We start from the raw sequence: 19,179 nt of genomic DNA, 5'->3' as shown, positions 1-19,179 counted from the left end.
TATTTGAGTACTTTCTTCTAACTCTTTGAAAGATTTTACTTCTAAACCAGTAAGTACATTGGTCCAACAGACAGACACTACCAACAGTGGAACAATGAAGACCGGTGGTGCATGCATGCTTCTAGACCACAGCAGTGCATCGGCACAGATTCCTGCCATGTTCATCCTTGTGGTGCTCAAATCAGATGATCAAGGCCAGTGGTTAAGGATGATGTTTTTCCTCAACTGTACCACTCAAGGAACCCAGAGGATCAGGCATTGGGAGGTGACATCAAAGCCCAGGATAAATCAAGTCATAGACTATACACAAATATGTTCAGAGTCTAGTGACAACACCGCGGTCAGTCTTCCCGATTCCTGACTCCTTCTGTCTTCAGCCTTCAGGTGTTTCTCCCCCCTTCCCATCTAATAATGTGTAACGACTTCATGCATTCCCCCTTTTCTTTATTTACCCATCTCCCCTGGCTCCTCTTCTTTTAAGGAAGAGCAACTCCACCTGGAGTAATATTTACACTTTTATCTTCACTCTGAAGCTGGGGAAATGGTGGCTGAGAGCTTTGGCAATGCCCTGTCTGTGGAAGGGTAAGTGGTAAGTGTGCCTGGGATTTATTTTCATCCTTAGATGCTCAGATTATATAATATCCACAATGTCCTCTGGAAAGTGTCTCTCCTGGAGGCTTCTGGCTCTCTCAGTGCATTTAAACCATGCTTCTCTGCTTAAAAAATGATTTTAAAATCCCCTTTCAATCAGTAAGTATTCCCAAAGAAATTTTATTTCCATTCAAATAAAGTAGGGCTAGAAACTTAAGGGTGGGTGTGCTAGGAGGTCTGGATACTTGAAGGTAGCAGGGGAAATACATTTTCAGGCAACAGGAGAGATGAATGGGGACTTCATATCCTATTGGTGAATATAAAATGTGTTGCTGTAATCTATTCCTCCAAGCTAATGTCTCCATTCTCAGCCAGAGCTGTTTCTAAAGGGATTTGGCTCCCTCCCACCTCTGGCTACCAGTGTTGACTTTTGCATAACAACAATAGCAATAACTCCAATAGCAATATTTAAGCCCCTCTTCTCGGGGCTTTATGTGGTTTTATTGTGTGTGTGTGTGTGAGTGTATGTGTGTGTGTGCATATGTGTGTGTGTGTGTGCATATGTGTGTGCATGTGTGCTTGTGTGTGTGTGTGTGTGTGTGTGCACGTGTGTGTGTGTGTGTGTGTGTGTGTGTGTGTGTGTGTGATCATTTATATGTGAGGGTGTATGCATTGTGCAGATATATGGAGGACAGTTTCAAGTGTCCCTCAGATGTCACCTACTTTGATTTTTGAGACTGGGTCTTTCTCACTAGCCTGGAGCTCCTCAAGTAGGCTAGGCTGGCAGGCCAGGGAGCCCCAGGGATCTGGTCCTCTCTACTTCTCCAAGGCTGGGACCACAAGTGATTGTCACCATGGCTGGGATTACAAATGATTGTTACCTTGGCTGTCTTTTTTACCTGGGTTCTCAGGATCAGACTCAGACCCTCATATTTGTAGGGCAAGCACTCCACTGAATGAGATATCTTTATAACTTTCCAATAAAAAAGTGTATTATTTTTGAAATTCTCAGAGAGCTATGGGTTCTCACTACCCAATGTGCTTTGCATGTTTTAACTCACTTATTTTAATATTTAAAATCATAATAACCTTATGGAGTAAACAATATCATCCTCAATTTCAGGGATGAATCTGATGCACATAAAAGCTGAGCTATCTCTTCAAGGATACCTGGGAACTGAGAGACAGACTCAGGTTCAGGCAGCTAGCTCTGAGCTTTTCTTTGTAGGTTGCATGGTGTCTTCTGGGAGGGTTGGAAACCTCCTTCCCCTTCTCTCTTCTCATCTAATCTGGGCTTCCTACTGGGCTTTCTGCTATAGCTCAGCCCTTTCTTCTCATGCAAATAATCACAAACAAGGGAAGTCTCTACTATTTCCTCTGGCTTCTAGGGTCTTCTTGTCTCATTCTCAGGATGTATTTCTGTTTTCTGAGATAGCACTTTCAAGACATCTTTTCTCTTAATAACATTTATGAATGGTTTCTGTGTTAGCCCAGTTTACATTATTGTAACAAAATATCCAAGGCTAAGTATTTACTAAAAAGAGAGATTCATTTTGGCCCATGACTCTGGTGGCCTGATGTTGAGGGACTGTGTCTAGTGATGGCCTTTCTAGTAGAGTTCTCAAGTATGTTGACCATCACATGGAAACAGAAGGAGTATACATGTTTCTTTAGATTTCATTCTCCTCTTATAAAACCAACAGTATTCAGTCCTGGAGACTCCTTCTTGATCATCTCATGTTATACTAATCACTTTCCAAAGGCCCCATATTTAAACACCAAAATTGGGTTGAGTTTCCACCTTTTTAATATACTACAACAGGGTGAGATAGTGACACACAATCCCTTGATGGACACATGCAAATGGTCCAGAACACAGCTATTACATTGTCACACTGACAGAAGAAATCCCTCTTCTGGAATCACAGACTTTTCCTACCCAGCAATGGGCTTTCCATGGCTCCTCCACCAAGTTCAAGAGCACTCTAGTGTATCCATTCCAGTGTGGATCTTAACTCTTCCTGCCCAGAAAAACTGTCTCATCATCCTCTGAAAGCTCTGTCTTCTTCAGAGCTAACTTGAGGACTCAGGCTCTCCTTGAATGGTTCCACCCACCAGCAACCTTAACCTTCATCTATCAAAGATGTAGAGTATCTTTCTTAAAGTTCTTTTGTGATCACTAAAACTCAGGCAATGCTAAAAAAAGGAAAGCTTTTCTATGGAAAACTCACATCTTGGATGCATTTTTTGTCTCTGAAAAAGAGTAGAAATCAAAGTTATAATAGTACTGATTTCTCAGTGATTAGGGATTAGTTTAAATGTTTTCAGGTACTAAGAGATAAGTTTGTAGCAGTCGTTTGCTCACCATCCACTCCAACAATTAACCCTGAAGAAACCTGTCTTCTCAGTTTTAGATTGTGATAAACAAGAATGTCCAGGGAAAGATTCCAACAATGCCAACGCTTTTTAAGTTAAAAAAAAAAGTGTGTAACTTCTTTTAGTTATTTTTCTGTTGCTGTAATAAAATATCATTACTGAAAGCCACCTAGAGAAGGAAGAATTTGTTTTGGCTTCCTAGTCAAGAAAGGGAGTCCATAATGACAGGCTACACATGGCAGCAGATGGCAGAGCAGGAAGCTGCCTGATCACATTTCACTGCACATAGGAAGCAGTGAGTGAATAGGAAGTGGAAGCAAGGTCATAAACTCTCCAATCCGGCCCCCAGTGACCCACTTCTTCCAGCAAGACTCCACCTCCTAAAAGCTTTGCAACCTCCCCAAACAGCATTGCTAACCAATTGTTCATACCTGAGCCTATGATGGGTTTCTCAATCAAACCGCCACAATAATATAGTAAAGGAAAAAAAATGAAAGTTATGAAGTGCATGGGAGCACATAACCAGAGATTTAATGGCTGTTTAGAAAACAAGAAAACCACTGTAAAACTAAACAGTAGGAAGATGGCCAAGGTTGACAGCAAGGGAGCCTCAGTTCCATATCTATGAGAATGGGAACCAAAAAGTGCAGCTGTAAGTTTGTAAACCATTTCTAGACACACACAAGCAGAAGTGATGGCTTTCCAGATGGAAATGTCTGGAACAATGCCACAGAGAAAATAATGCAGCATTAAGAAGACAGGTACACAAGAGATGATGGGAATTCAGAATGTCCTGAAGAAAATATGAAGTAGAAAGGACCAAAGAGATGATCAGCATCACTTGATGACATCTTTGATATCTGGGATGAGGGAAAGGATAGGCTTGATGGGATTGGAATGGAAGTCTCTGGAAAATGGCCAAAGCTCCGTTAGCCCCTGAGGCTTCCTATCTACATGCTTCTATCTGAATGCAGCCCTTACCACCAAAGAGGCAGCATGCTAACTGGAAGGTTTAGGAGTACTAGGAGAGCTGGAAAAATGTCTAATATTCTTCTTTGGTTATCACTGGCATAAACCAGACACAGAAGCCAAATAAAAAACACAACTGAAAATTTCAACAACAGACGAAATTAAGTAAAACAATTTCTGTACTCAGGAACAAGTCTTTTAAAATAACTGAGAAAAAAAGAGAGAAGAAGAAAAAGATGGCTATAAAACTTACAGAATACCATCAAGCAAACAGACATACAAATTTCAGATGCTTTAGAAGGGAAGGGAAAGGACATTAAAGCCAGTAAAATGGAAAGACAATTGAAAAGTCCCCAAATCTCTGAAAAAATTGGATAGCCAAAAATAGGAGACCCCAGAGTTGACCAGAAAAGGTCTCACTGCGGCATAAGTTAATGATCCAGAATTTAAGACAAAGAATGAATTCTACAAATAGCAAGAGAAATGTACTAAATCACATTTAAGAGAATTTTTATTAAAATTACAGTAGATTTCTCAGTAGAAGCATTACAAGTCAGGGAAGAATGGATGATATACTCAAAGTTCTAATAGGATACCAATAATGACCCATCCCACCCCTAAAGAAAAAGCCAACTCCCTGTTAATCAAAGATACTTTATCCATCAAAATGTTACTCTATTCTCTAAGAATAAACAAAGACCTTACAAGAAAAAAAAGGGGTGGGAACTTATCACCACCAAATCAGCGACAAGAAATTTGTAAGGGAGGCCTACATCCAATGGTAAGAGCAGCATTTCATTACTAAATGGAAACACTTTGAAGTAGAAAATCCACCAGAAGTATAGCTGCACAAAAGGAAAAGAAAACCAAATAGTATCGATGCAAAAGACAAAACAAAAACAAACAAACAAAAACATTCAGTCACAAAAACTCACAAAAGAGGAAAAGGAAAAAGGTTATACTAACCAGGAAATCAAAATAATGACAGGAGTAACTCTATAAATCAGTGATCACCTTAGGTGTAAATGAGTTAAATTCCTCACTTAAAAAGATTGGACTTGCTGAATGTATTAAAAATATAGTTATCAACGATATGCTGCCTACAAGAAACTCTTCACTAGTAATGACATGCAGACTGAAAGTAAATGGATTAAAAAAAAAAGAAATTCTATATGGTAGGAAACAAAAACTGAGCAGGAATATATATAGGAAATGAAGGAGACATCATGTAAAAAATGTTAAAAAGAGACAAAGAAGCTTATTATATAATGACTAAGGGATCTATTCCACAAACAGATAAAATAGCTACTAATTTCTGTATACTAGAGATTGAGACAATAATTATATGAAGCAAATATTAGATTTAAAGAGATACCCAATGCAATAATAGTTGGGAACTTCAGTGCTCCATTTCCATTATTGAGCAAATCATTCAGAAAAAATACCAATAAGCAAACACTGGGGTTAAACTGTATTAGGCACCAGAAGGGCTCTACCAGACCTTAGCAGAACATTTTAATTAATAGCCAGAGAACATAATTCCTCTACTTAATACAGGGAACAGTCTCTAGGTTAGACTTATTTCAGCTTAAAACCAAATAAAAAATTAAAAACAAATCATTATATTTTTGTCTGATTATAATGGAATAAAACTAGAAATAAAGAAGAACCTTAGAAAATGTACAAGTTCTCAAAAATTAAGCAATTTGCTCAGTCCTTAGTCATTAAGGAAATCAAAAAGGAAATGTGTCTTAGTTAGGGTTCCTATTACTGTGAAGAGACACAACGACCACAGCAACTCCTACAAAGGAAAACATCTAATTGGGGTTGCCTTACAGTTCAGAGGTTTAGTCGATTATTGTCATGGCAGGAGCTTGGCAGCATGCAGGTAACGTGGTGCTGGAGAGGTAACTGAGAGTTTTACATCTTGCACAGGCAAGAGGAAGTGGTCACAGGCACTGGGCATGGCATGTATGAGTCCTCAAAGCCCACCCCCACAGTGACACACTTTCTCCAACAAGACCGTATTTGCTGAAACAAAGCCACACTTCCTAATAGTGCCACTCCCTTTGGGGGCCATTTTCTTTCAAATCACCACAAGAAGTGGAGACAATCTGAATCTAGCTCTATATGATCCATCCAAAGCAGAAGATAATTCACTACATTTATAATCTATGTCAAGCAGAAGTTTTCAAACAACCCAAAATTAGTGGAAGAAAAAAAAAAAACAAAGTTAAAAGCAGAAATAAATGAATAGACATGAAAAAAGTATGTAAAATATTAATAAAATGAAGAATTGATATTTAAGGATAAGCAAAAATCAGTGACTCTTTAGCTAGACCAAGGGAAAGAAGAGAAAGAATGTCTTAGTTAGGATTTACTATTGCTGTGAGAAGACACCATGACCTCAGTGTCTTATAAGGAAAACATTAATTGAGGTGGTGGCATGCAGGTTCAGAGGTTCAGTCCATTACGATCATGACGGAGAGCATGGCAGCATGCAGGCAGATGTGTGCTACATCTTGACCAGAAGGCAGCAGGAAGTCACCTGACTGTCACACTGAGGGAAGCTTGAGAAAAGGAGATCTCAAAACTCACCCTGACAGTGACACACTTCTTCCAACAAGGCCACACCTCCAATTAGTGCTACTCCCTTTGAGGGTCATTTTCTTTCAAACCACCACAAAGACTAAATAAACTCAGAAGTGAAAGGAGGCATTACAACCTGCATCACAGAAATACAAATGTCATTAGGGACCAACTATAGATCAGTAAATGAAACTGGAAGAAATGGATGGATTTCCAGACAATTACAATCAACCAAAATTAGGTCACAAAAACAGGAAACCTAAATAGATCAATAATGAATAATGAAGTTGACTCAGTATTAAAAACTCTGTTAACATTAAAGAACAATTTCTGAAAGTGGTGGAATGGGGTGAGTAGCTCTCTCCTGTGTCTCCATGAACCTAGTAGGGAACTTTCAATTGATGATGTGAAGTGGATGGACGTGTGGAAAGGCGATGGGGAGTGCAGTGCACAGCCAGGTAGAAGAGACTAGACAGTGTGGAGATACTAGACCTGGAAAGGAAGCAATGGACTGTAACTTTGAGCAAAACAAAAACAGTATGGAGAGGGGACAGCCACCTCCCCACCACTCTGGATTCAAAAAAAAAGAGAAAACCAACCCTCTAGAAGAAAAACAGTAAAAGCAAAATTATAGACAACAGACCGACAAGCTGCAAGAAACAGATGCTGAGTCGTCAGACTGGCCACTGACATGGTCTCTATCTATTCTGCTGAGACAAGGAGGAATCTAAATCTCAGAGAAATGCTGCACTCGACCTCTTGGCTGAGAAGTATAGAAAATACTGCCCTGTTTTCAAACTCCAAATTAACCCCCTCTTACCCACTAAAAGTATGCAATTCACAAACAAAGGACACTGTGAGAGCTGACCTGAACTGTGACTCAGTGGAGCTGGCAAACTCCAGCTGTGGTAAGGTGAAAACTTCTACCAGCAAATATACTTGTAAGTGGGGGTAGAGCCTTGGAATTTCAAATCCATGCAGGAAGAGCAGGACCACCCGGTACTCTTGGAAAACACCAGCTGGCCAAATGTAAGTTCTTTAAAATCCATTCTGAAGCCCGGGAAACTCCTAAGGGAGGAAGGATCCTTGCTGACTCCAGTATGAGAAGTCAACTCTACAAGTGACCTTTTGATTTCCACAGAGACACTGAACACTAACTAATCTGGCCAAATAGGTTTGACTGAAGACACGGCTGATGGCCCCTTCATCAGTAGAGCTAAATATGAGGGTGTTTCATGGAAGGAGAGCTGTTCTCTGACAGTGGAAGCAAGGAAGAAATTTTACCTGATGATAAATGCTTGCGAATCTTCACTCCTGCATGAATGTTTGGTTAATTTGTTTTATGTTGTTTTATTGGGTTGTATGATTGTTCTGCCATTTCTGTATCTATCTATTCTATTGTGTTTCCTGTGTCTTGTCCTGCCAGCCCAGTTTTCTTCTCATACATAGTTCATTTTCTCCTTCTGTCTGCTGATCCCTTTATCTGCATACTTAATTACAATTTTTAATAGCTTTAACAATGCCCAAGCTCTGTTTACACTACAGCCCCACCCCCACTTTATACTCTATTATTTTTCCAGTCCTCGTATTCTAGTCCCTAGCTTTACCCATTCTACTCTTAGTTCCTGTCCTGCCCCTTGTAACTGACACCCTGGCATACACCATCCTATTCGTGTTCCTTCATCTTCCAAAAGGAATGATGAGAGCATTTGTTTTTAACTACCACCACGTCTTATCAGGGAGGCTCTCCATCGATTGGGGCTGCTTCTGCAGAAAGTCCTCTACTCCACAGAATAAATTGGAGGAAGTTCAAGACAATGAGTTGTTATAAGAATGTTCAAAGAGATGGAGTGGGCTACACATGAACTCCTTAGAGATGGAGATCTTGGAGACTGAATTCCAACTGTGATGTTTCCATGTTGCTCATCTTTTACAGAGACACAGGTGGGCTCCTCCCAAGATAGTTCTTCCTCTGGTTAGAAACAGTATCTCAAGGCTTATGGTCCACCACAGTTTGAGAACAGACTTCAATGTATGAAGGGGAAAGCACCTAGCAGACTAATTTTCTGATAATAGATCAGTTAACCTTCCCAGTCCAGCATGTATCTAATGACCATGATGCACAGAGAACTTTGCTTAGAATTAGACTTTATTCACCTGTCCCTCATAAGAAGTATAGTTCAGCCAGGTGGTGGTGATGCACGCCTTTAATCCCAGCACTTAGGAAGTAGAAGCAGGTGGATTTCTGTGAGTTCAAGGACAGCCTGATCTACAGAGGGAGTCCCAGGACAGCCAGGGCTGCACAGAGAAACCCTGTCTCAAAAAACCAAAACAAAAAAAGAAGAAGAAAAAGAGGAAGGAGGAGGAGGAGGAGGAGGAGGAGGAGGAGGAGGAGGAGGAGGAGGAGGAGGAGAAGTAGTAAAGTTCATTCCACTTTTGTTTACCGAGGCCTTGTGTGAACAGATACAGCTTGAGTCACCTCTACAACATATGAGAATGCAAATTCCTACAATCAGTCAAGCTATGGATGAACACTTACAACTCAGGAGGGAATGCAGAGTTCATGATGACATCCAGGTAAAGAGCAATGAAGTTAACACTTGTGGAAGAATTGTTGCAAATGGATATAGACAAGTTTAGAGTGCAAGGATGCTAAGAAGTAGTTAAGTTCTTGCAAGGGTTTGCATGGTATACTACTCTAGGGTGTGGATTTGCCTGCTCTGAAGTTGTGAATTTAAAGGAGGCTCAGTGTAGGTCTGTATGAGAATACTGAATGTAGTGGGTTGCATAACCAAGAATGGGAAGTGTTTAGAGGAGAACCCCATGGCCTGGGTACCTGCCAATCCTTGGCTTTCAGGAAGTATGTCTGTTGAATTTAACATGAGTTTCTAGAAATGACTTATGTGCCCTACAAATCATTTAATTTTTTGAGCAAGTTTTCCTCAAAAATGGAGAGCTGAGACAAATTTATTCATTTCTTATTTCTTTTTTCCTCCTTTTTAAAATTTATTATATTTGTGTTTTAATTTTACACATCAGCCATGGGTTCCCCTGTCCTCCCCCCTCCCACCCCCACCCCCACCTTCCCCCCAGCCCCTCCCCTTCATTCCCATCTCCTCCAGGGCCAAGACTCCCCTGGGGATTCATTTAAACCTGGTGGATTCAGTACAGGCAGGTCCAGTCCCCTTCTTCCAGGCTGAGCAAAGTGTCCCTGTGTAAAACCAAGGTTCCAAACAGCCAGCTCATGCATTAAGGACAGGTCCGGGTCCCACTGCCTGGGTGCCTCCCAAACAGATCAAGCTATTCAATTGTCTCACTTATCCAGAGGGCCTGATCCAGTTGGGGGCTCCACAGCTTTTGGTTCATAATTCATGTGTTTCCATTAGTTTGGCTATTTGTCCCTATGCTTTTCCAATCTTGGTCTCAATAATTCACACTCTTACAGTCCCTCCTCTTTCTCGACAATTGGACTCCTGGAGCTCCACCTGGGGCCTGGCTGAGGATCTCTGTATCCACTTCCATCAGTTATTGGATGAGAGTTCCAGCACGACCGTTAGGGTGTTTGGCCATCTGATCACCAGACTAGGTCAGATCAGGCTTTCTCTCGACCATTGCCAATAGTCTACAGTGGATGTATCATTGTGGATTTCTGGGGACCTCTCTAGCACTATGCTTCAGACAAATGGATAGATCTAGAAAAAAATCATCCTGAGTGAGGTAACCCAGACTCAGAAAGACAAACATGGTATGTACTCACTCATAGTTGGATACTAGATGTAAAACAAAGATGACTAGACTGCTACACAACTCCAGGGAGGCTACCTAGAAAAACGGGACCCTAGGAAAGACACGGGGATCGCCCAATGACAGAGAAATGTATGAGATCTACATGAACAACCTGGATGACAGTGGGAGTAATGAAGGTCAAGATTTGAGGGAAAGAAAGCTTAGGGGAGCAGGAGATCCCAGCTGGATCAAGAATAGAAAGGGAGAACGAGGAATAACTGACCATGATAAATGAAGTCCACATGAGAACATTTCTTATTTCTAACTAATAATTTCCTCAAGTCTTGTTCAGTTCATTACATCCTCACTCATTGGAACCTTGTCAGCTCAACACAGACAGTCTACACTACGTCCTGAGTCTATACAAGATGAATAAAATCAGTGTTCTCCCAAAATTTATGTTTACCTAAAAGAGAAGGGCACAGCCACTCATATAAATATGCACCAACATGTTATTGATAGTGACAGGTATGGGCTGGCTAGTGTCAACAAGTCAGAGGAGCCTGAGGGAGAAAGATGGGCTTCTGAGATGTGGAGCTGGACAGGAAAAAAGTCACTGAAGAAAACTGTTGACTTGAGTCTTATAAAATGTCCTTACTAGGTAAGGAGTATTTGTGCAGAGCAAATGGAAGAAGGGTTTCTGGGTAGAGAGAGAGATACGATAAAACCCAGCAGGTATATCTGGCTTGGTATTGAACACTCACCAAGTTTTATATTGCTGGAGAAGAGGGTGTTGTGGGATATTATTTTAACTAGGCAAAGATGTGTTACATTTGTTTATGCTGCAGAATATTGCTTAACTGTATAAAGATGTGTTACTTTTGTTTATGCTGCATTTGTTTCACAATGTAAGGATGTGTATTTAATTATTTAAAGATGTGTCACATTTATTTCACCTTGCCTGCCTAAGGCACCTGATTGGTCTAATAAAGAGCCCAACAGCCAATAACTAAGCATAGAAAGGATAGGTGGGGCTGGCAAGCAGAGAGAATAAGTAGGAGGAGAAATCTAGGCTCAAGGGAAAGGAGAGAATGAGGAGAAAAGGGGGGCATGCTTGGGGCAAGAAGCCAGGTAGTCCCCAGCCAGTCAGATATGAGAAGCAGTGAACGTGAGTTATACAGAATGAAAAGTAAAAATCTCTGAGGCGAAAGGTAGATAAAGAGAAACAGAATAACTTAAGTTAAAAGAGCTAGCAAAAAACAAGCCTAAGCTAGGCCAAGCATTCAAAACTAATAAGTCTCCATGTCATGATTTTGGAGCTGGATGGTGGCCCAAAAGAAAAAGTGTTGTACAAGAGGGTAGCATTGGTGTTGGTTAAGTGTCTTCTGTGTGCTTCTCATGGCTGTATTTGTTGTATTTGTTGGAAGTTTTTCTTGTTTGGTTTTCAGCAAAGTTACAGATTCTCTTCATTTTTCCCCACTTTGTTTACCAGTGTCCTGTTCCAGGATCAAGATGCCCCATTGTGTTTATTTGGAACATCTCTTTGCTCTTCTTCAGTCTGTGACAATGCTTCACTCTTTCCTTGTTCATGACCTTGGCACATTACATGAGTTTGAGTTAGGTACTTATAGAATATCCTTCAATTTGGACTTTGGCATGATTTTGTGATACTCAACTGGATTTATAGATGTTTGGGAGTATAACAGTTGTGTTTTTTTTCATTGCTGTGATAACTGGCAAAAGCCACTTAGGGGAAGAAGAAATTAATTTGGTTTATAGTTTGAAAATCCATCATGGTGGGCAAGGTGAGGTGAGGCTCTAACTGTGGCCGCATGTATGTGAAGAAGCTATAGTCAGGAATCAAGGAGCTGATACCTTTCTTTCTCTCCCTCCCTCCTTCTCTCCCTCCCTTCCTCCTTCTTCTCGTCCTCCTTCTCCTTCTTCTTTCTCCCCCAACTCTGTCCAGGAAACGTGAATGACTGAAGGCTGTAATGAGGAGCGTAAGGGGCAAGCTCACATATGGGTGGGTTAGGAAGCAAAGAGAGGGAGACATTGGCTTTCTTGCTTCTCTTTTTCTTTCATCTGGGACCTCATCACACAGGATGATGCCGCCCACATTCAGGCTAGGTCTTCTCCCATCACTCAAATCTCTCTGGAAATGCACCTAATGGCACACTCACAAGAGTGCCTCCAAGGTGACTCCAAACTCAGTCAAGTTTACAATGAAGATTAGCAGTCCCAGGAGATGTGCTCTTTCCATACTCTGTATTAGGGAAGGCTGCAGCTAGCATTTGTCTTGTGGTGTTAACCTCAGCTACTTGGTTGGGGTTGAACTCTACAGACTTTTCCATGTAAATTCATTACTGCACTCTTCAGAAGCAAGTTTCCAAGTTCACACTCCGAGGCAGGAGAATGAAGCTCTACTTCCTAGAGGGGAATATCAAAGAACTGCTGGGCATCTCTTTAAAATTTCATCTTTTAGGTTTTACCATTCATTAGTAGGACTTGCCTGCAGGAGTCATTACTGCATTGTTCTGATTGTGGTGGCCTCCTTTCTCATTCTTATTACAGTTATTATCAGGAACTCTCTGAGAGGCAGGCTTATTCCTTCTCCTCCACATATTTATTTATCCAGTTGTTGGTTTTTATACCAGTGTAGACCCTGGATATTCGTTTGATTGATTGTGTATTCTTTGAGTTATAACAATATTCATGTTCTCAAGTTGCTGTGTCCTCCTGTGTTGCACACACATGCCCCTGTCATTGTGTGCACATGTCTCTGTGTGTGTTGAGCACTTCCTTAACTTTTTGCTTTTGAAGATGCTCTTAACCCAGGTGTTATTACCCTGGCCTCAGCCCTGGAATGAGCTACGTCTCTAGAAAGTCTTGGGATATTTTCTGAAGAATGATAATTAAGATCTAATATCCAGGTCCTGGGTGGACTTATTGCTCCTGTGCCACTTCCTCTGAGATTTTAATAGAGGAATAACACAACCGCAATTAGAGCTGGTTGATTATGCTGGCAAGGGCTGAGGAGGTGTTGATGCTGCTGCAGCTTTGGCAGAAAGGTGGGCAAGGAGTTCTAGTGTTCATCTAGTTTAAGTCCTACTGTATTCTTTGTGGGCTATGACCTCGGGCACTCTGCACAACATTGGGCAGATCATTCTGCTTTTCTCCATATTAGTTTTCTCACTGTATAAAGTTAACAAGACCCATCGAGGGAGTCAGAGGAAGCAGGTGTGAACGTCTCTGTTGAGTTCCAATCTCTATCCCAGTGTGAAGAACCTAATTTTAATATTCTTCAGCTCTTTCTTGTCCTTTGTGGCAGTGAAAAGCCAAGAGCCTTAACGGGACAAAGGAGCATGGATCTTCACTAGAGCAGACATGAGAAGACCTGGAAGCTGGCTAGTGAACATACAGTCAGCCCTAGCGTAAGCCAGGAGTCTGCAGTCCAGCAGAAGCTGGGCAGAGCCACAGAGAACATTCCTGGCCAGGGTGAGTGAGCAGTGAAGCTAACAGGAGAGTGGGGAGCCTTGGCCCAGCATTGTTTACAGTGTTAGTCAGCAATGTTCCGGTGGGGCAGGATCTTTCCTGAGTGTGGCTGTTGGAAATTTGGAATTGGGAAAGACTGACAAGGAGGCTTGGTCGTTCAGCTCACTTTAACCAGTCACAGTCCAGCTCCAGGAGTTTCATGAGGAACATCTATTGCCGCTGGGGTGGGTGACAGTGAGAATGTTTTCTGTCTCCCTTCCTTTCCTTTCCCCCTTTCCCCCTCTCTCTCCCTCTCTCCTCTCTCCTTTTCTCTCTCTTCTCCTCCCTCCCTTCCTCCCTCCCTCCCTTCCTTCCTTCCTTCCTTCCTTCCTTCCTTCCCTCCCTCCCTCCCTCATTCCTTCCTTCCTTCCTTCCTTCCTTCCTTCCTTCCTTCCTTCCTTCCCTCTTTCCTCCCTCCCTCCCTTCCTTCCTTCCTTCCTTCCTTCCTTCCTTCCCCTTCCTCCTAGTAAGTGTCAAGGCAAGGCTTCAAGTCAGCTCAGCCTGACTCCAAAGCATATGCTGTGTTTAATATGTGGGCATGGAATTAAATTGCAAGTGTGATGCCTTTAAGACAAGACTCTGGAGTGGATGCTCATTCTCAGTATCACCAGTGTCTGAGAGGGTGATGTGTGAATGGGTGTCACTGAGAGAAGAGATGTGCATTTGAGAAGGAGGCGAGCTATGACTGCATGTGACAGAATCCATGTGGGGCTGAGGGTGGTGCTTTGCTGCCACATGGAGTCACATGTCACATTACATGATTTCTAAGTGTACTTCCTTCCTTTATGAGATCCCAGCAGTTGTCACAGCTACAGCACTACTTACTTCTCTAATGTCATAGAGTCTTCTATGTAATGTAGGGACTTCTTTGATGTTGCATGGTTTACTGCGTTTGCAAACGGACAGGTAAGTAGAGGAAATTTCTTATGTGGGCTTAATGATTTTTGTCCTCACCTGTTACCAGAACCATTAGCTGACTGCTTGCCTCTGTGGAAGTCAAGGATGTCTGGAACTGTTTATTGCCTTAACTCAAGTGACTATCTACTCCATTTTTGCCGATACAGTTGAAATCATTCATTCACACCATATTTTTTTGGCAAATGGTAGAATGTCATTCTTTTTTCTATTAGTAATTGTTATCTTTTGAAATTAAACTATGCTTATGTCATTCTCCCCTTTCCCTTCCTCTAACGCTCTCATGCACTCCTTTGCTCTTTCAAATTTATGTCCTCTTTCTCTTTAATTGTATTAACTATAGAAATACAACCATTCAGAGTGTACAATGCTGCTTGAATGTGTGTTATTCCAAGACTGACTGTTTGGTGTTGGATAACCAGTTGGTGTGTTCTTCCCTGGGTAGACTGTTTCTCTCCTCTCGCCCTCCTTAGGTGCCTGCAGGTCTTTGTCTACAGTTGGGGTGTTGTGAGCTCCCCTTTTCATATTCGTATGTGTTTTGGTGTGATATTTCACCAGGTCCAGTTTAGGCAGTCATGGTCACACTTCATGGCTGCAGTTTCCATGATATTTGTAGGAGACACCATCTCACTCTAGGTGTTCTGCTCCGCTGGCTCTAACAGTCTCTCTGCTCCCTCTTCTTGACGTTTCTGAGCTTTAGGTGAAGGAGTGATGCTGTAGATGGATTGGTTGGGGCTGGGTAGCACATGATCACTTTGTCCTTTGCATTTTGATCAGTTTTGGCTTTGTGTAATTCTCCTCATCTGTTGCAAAGAGAAGTTCCTTTGATGAGGGATGAGAGCTACATTTCTCTGTGGTTATAAGAATAAATATTTAGAATGCAGTTGGGAGCTATGCCAGTTTAGTAAAGTGACAGTGTGGGCTTTCCTCCCAGACCTCACTAGCCCCAAGTAGCTGGCTAGGTTTCCAGTGCCTGGCATGATTTCCCACTTGTTGAACAGGCCTTAGATCCAATGAGAGGGCTATTGGTTACCACCAATGTATGTGTACCATGATTGCACTAGTAAGGTTATTAATAATACCATGCTTGTTGTTTTTGTGGTTTATAGGTGTCATAGTTGGGTAGGACTATTGGTTGCTTCCTTCCCTTAGAAGCTTGAATGACATTAAATATCATTCTTTCTATCTTTTTTCTTCTTTCTCTGAGTCTGTATAGTAATGATCTATTGACATTTTGGTCACTCAGAGGATATTCCAGATTGTGCATTTACCACAAGCAGCAAGCATTTGAGATATGTATGATGTTCAAAAATTAGTATTACAAACTCCATTGACATGTAAGAAACTAACTCAAACTTATTTGGTTTCACAACACTTTACTATAATCTGTATAGATTTAGGCTCGCTGAAGGATTCTTGCTTGAGGTGAATCATGTGTGTGAAGTCAAGCATAGTGGATGTGAGATGGGAGTCATTTGAAAACTTACCTGGAGAGAATATCCAAATGTTTCTTCATGTTCATGTTGGGCCTGTCAGCTCAGAGAGCTTGCAAGCTAATTTCTCTCTCTTTCCCCACACTCCTTGCTTTTGTCTTTGTTTCTTTTGAAAGGTTTATTTTACTTTTTAAATTACGTGTATATATGCACATCTCTGGGGGTATGTGCACTTGTGTGCAGGTGCTTAAGGAGACCCAGAGGCATCAGATCCCTTGGAGGCAGAGGTGCAGGTTGTTGTGAGCTGCCTAATGCGGGTCCTCTGCAGGAGCAGCACATTCCTCAAGGACTGGCTCGTCTCTCCAGTCCTGTGTTCTTCTGACAGGCCTTCCTGCTCTCACAGTAGAGTTGGCTGTTACATAGTGGCTGGCCTCTCCCAGAGCAAAATCTGCAAAGAGCCTGTGACACGAGTGTGGAAGTCACACTGAGCAACCTTGGCTGCATTCTCCTGGTCACCATTTCTCTGTGAAATGGGACTGCATAAGGTCATGAATACCAAATGATGTCATTTACTGGAGTGAGGCTGTCTTTGGAGGGTAATAACTTTACAATGAAAACCCACTCACAAAATTCATGTGCTTCTACAAGCAAAATACAGACACAGCTCTCCACCAAATCTCTCCTCCCTCAAAGGTTGTTTCTTCTGGCAGCAGGGCTGCTGCTCTGGTTAGCCATTGCTGCATAATAAAGTACCTCAAAACTTAATGTACCAAAGTAATTTGTCATTGTCCTACCTTGGTCCTGGGGCTTGCCTGGGCTCTGCTGGGCAGTTCTTCTGCTCCTTGTGATACTGGTTCAGGCTAGAGTTATCCAGCACTTGGCATGAATGGAAGGAATAGAATAGTTCCCTCTGAGGCTGGCAGCTGATATTTGCAGCCCAGGCCTTTGACATAGGCTAAGAAGCACTTGTAGCTTCTCCTCCTGCCTGGATAATTCAGTATTGGTTGAGACTCTATCTTCGCTGGTTAGAATGAGGCAAATCCATCTGATGGACACATGATGCTTCCTTCTCGGTAACAATATATTGCAATTGGTGGTTAAAGCTCCAGGGCACCCAGGAACTTAGATGATGTCATGTAACTCCTCTACCCATTCATCTCTCACTAGCTTTTTTAGTAACTACCATTGGCATACATCTTTTCTTTCTCATATGCTCTTAATCCTTCATTCACAGTGAGTAAAATGTCCTTGGGTGAAAGCTGTATTTTCATAAAGAAAACTTATCAGCCATTAAGCCATGTTCCCCAAATCCATCCAGTGTCTCTGCGCCTTGCATACTCTGTTGCAAGAGGATCATCATTAACCCAGAAGGCTCCTTGCCAAGTATGGTGGGGACAGAAAATGGACCAGGAACAGTCTCTGACTGTGTTCTGGAAACTACTACAGGCTGTGAGAAAGATGCACACTGTGCATTAGAGGAGGTCAGAGAACAGGAGACATCCAGCCCCCGGCCTACCTTTGATTCTCTTAGCTCTGTACAACTTGTGGCTTTTCACACTCTGATTCACCCACCTGGAAAATGAGGCGAACACACCTTCTTTAGATGTCTGACTGGGAAGCAATGGGAGTCTGCATCAAGACATCTGAAATTTTAGAGTTGTATTTTTGTGGTGCCCAACACATCTTTAACCATACAAGTGCATGAGATGTGGAGGGCAGATGAAGGTAACTGAGTTTGTGTGCATGTGTGAGCAACCGTCACACTCCAGATGATGCCTAAGGGGGTAACGGAAGGAAGGCCCGCTGGGACCCCAGGTCCTTTCCCACCTGCAGTTGCTGGGCCCTGCCTCACACTGGGGTGGGGATCAGTGAGTTCTCTGTAGTCCTGTGGCCCTGCTGCCTTTCCCTCATGTTTGCATGTGTTGTGAGACCACCTCGGCAGCTGAACGACCGCCAGGAGTGGCACTTGTGAAGATGTTGAGAAATGAAATCATTGTTTTTAATGAGGAATCGGTGAGGTAAAGTCCACAGATGGGTCATTTGGAGGGCTTGTCCGAACCACAGTATTCCACTCATTTTGTAGTACACCTTACTGTGGGCTCAAATTGCATTCTTGGAAAATTTAGCCCAGCATGGCATGACTATATTTCCTTAGAATAGCATCGCTAATGTAATGTGGTGTTCAATAAGCCTGTTGCATAAAAGGTTACCATGTAATTTTTATCATTACAGGTCTCCAGTGCTTGAAGAACTCCCCTCAGAACCGTGCAAGGAGACATTTCCTGTGCACACAGTTGTCTCCAGGTGACTTCTTGAGGCTCTGGTTGCCAGTCCACACCGGGGTTACATTTAGGTTTGTGTTTTGTTTTTTATGGAAGTTCTTTTTCTAAATCAGTTTTTTTTTTTTTTTTTTTTTTTAAAGAATAGAAACACACACTCATGGCATTTTCTAGAGTACTTAATCTTCAATGTTTTCTGCCCCCTCTTTTTTTTTTTTTTTTTTGGTTTTTTGAGACAGGGTTTCTCCATGTAGTTTTAGAGCCTGTCCTGGATCTTGCTCTGTAGACTAGGCTGGCCTCGAACTCACAGAGATCCGCCTGGCTCTGCTTCCCGAGTGCTGGGGTTAAAGGTGTGTGCCACCACCGCCCAGCTCAACTCTAGCCATTATTATTGTCAGTAAGAACATTTAAAATCCTGTTTTTGACCTTAACTGTGACTAGGTCTTTCTTTGAAAAATCTCACCTGACTTTGGTTCGTCTGCATCCATAAAGCGATCTTCTCAGAAGATCCACTATGCATTGCTAATTTCAGGACCACAAAGTCCTATGCACAGTGGGAAATTTATCCATGAATGTTTGAAACATACAACTCAGAAGAGGCTTCTGGGTTTCTATGTGTATATACAACTAGATCTTTTTTTAACAACAGAAAGTAGCTTGTCGTTAGCAGCTCATTTCATGAGATGATGAGATAGGAACACAGTAGACAGCACCTGATAATGCAGTTCCTCCAGGGCAGAGCCCCACTCCCATGAAGGCTTTCATGGCTG

This window comes from Onychomys torridus, chromosome 13, assembly GCF_903995425.1.
Source record: "Onychomys torridus chromosome 13, mOncTor1.1, whole genome shotgun sequence".
NCBI lineage: Eukaryota > Metazoa > Chordata > Mammalia > Rodentia > Cricetidae > Onychomys > Onychomys torridus.
This window is presented reverse-complemented; position numbering follows the sequence as displayed.